Source organism: Sturnira hondurensis, unplaced genomic scaffold (assembly GCF_014824575.4).
Source record: "Sturnira hondurensis isolate 20B ecotype Veracruz unplaced genomic scaffold, ASM1482457v3 Scaffold0011758, whole genome shotgun sequence".
Taxonomy (NCBI): domain Eukaryota; kingdom Metazoa; phylum Chordata; class Mammalia; order Chiroptera; family Phyllostomidae; genus Sturnira; species Sturnira hondurensis.
In genome coordinates this window covers 160,057-161,592 of record NW_028084389.1, presented here as the reverse complement: position 1 = coordinate 161,592, position 1,536 = coordinate 160,057, and positions in this window count along the sequence as shown.

Genomic DNA, 1,536 nt, shown 5'->3' with positions numbered 1-1,536 from the left:
TGTCCTGGCCCACATCCAACTCATACCTGTCACAGGTGTCTTTGTTGTGGCGAGCGCCTCTTTGTTGTGGCTCTTAATGCTCCAACTGTGCCCAGGGAGTGCAGCGATTGCCAGAGAGAGAGAGAGAAGGCTTCTGCTTACTAAAGAAAATGTGGTCCCAAGAAATGGCGACCTTGGAAAGATACCACCTTTCCCTAAAATACAACACACCCTACGCCCTGCGAAAAGCACTCGAGGTCATCAGCCCTTACCTGGACTGTTGTGTGCTCTGCCCAGGTTGGTGTGTAGACCATAACCTGATAGCTTTGACTGATAGCCTTCGAGTCCCTGTTCCTGGGCACCAGATGTAGCTGATAGCCTTTGCGTCCTTGTTCGGGTGCTAGATGTAGCAGACCCTGTCCAGCAGAGTCTGCCTGTTGTGGCTCACGATGAGAATCAATGCACAGGCAACAACAATCCTGAGTGGAAAAAGGGAACAGTCACGACTGCTATCTCAAGGGGAGAGTGCCCATGGGTGCCTCAGCCACTCCCTCAAGAGGGGAGAGCCCTAACCCTTGCCTAGACAGGCTTTTATTGTTTTCCTGGGGTCTTACATCATAGAAAGATTTATTATCTATTACATAGAATATTATTGTTTACATTTTAGGTACACTCAAGAAAATGAAAATAACATGAAGAGGGGAATGGCAATGAGCTGATTAGCTCTGTCCTTGGGATAACTCATACAGGCTTTGGAAATCACCTTGAAGATAGACAATACATATTTGTTGTTTTAGACCAGGGTGATGGGGTTTTGACAAGAGCAAGCCATACAATCTGTATGCATTTTCTAGGCCTGATTCCCACGGGAAATCTTGCTTTGAAGGTCTGGCTCCTGCCCACCACTTTGCTTCTGTAGGTTTTCCATACAGAGCTGAGTCACATTTGCCAGGCCAAAACAAACTGGTCCCCTACACTATACTCCTAGTCCTTCTTTCTAAATTACACTTTCACACCTCCTCTCATCAAATTTCCTACCTTCCAGGTGATGACCTTGTCCCATACTTCACTGAGAAGACAGGTGCAATCAGCTAAGAATCATGTCATCTTCCTATCATTAAATCTACCCACTGCCTGTGTAGATTCCAAGGGTCCCTATCCTCAGCCTTGGCCTGGTGACCATGGATGAACTGCCTCAGCCCCTACCTAAGGCCGACTTCCATCCCTTCCTGCTTCCTACAGACACATGGTCATGCCCCTGTCCCCTTCCTTTCTCTGCACCATCACCTCTCTTTTATCAGATCTCTCCCATCATAAACATACATGCCCTTTATCTCACATTAGAAGCTGTCTTTTGTCTCCAACGTTCCCTCTAGTGAAACCCTATTTCTCTGAACCTGTGTTCAGCAAAAGTCTTCAGTAAAGTAATCTGCACAATTGTTCTGTTCCTCCTCTCCTCACTACACATTTGAACTCTTGAGAGTGGTGGAGAGAATGAAGACAGCCTTAGGCTCACAAAGTCCTAGGCCTTTAAAGTGGGTAGGGTGTGGCAATATT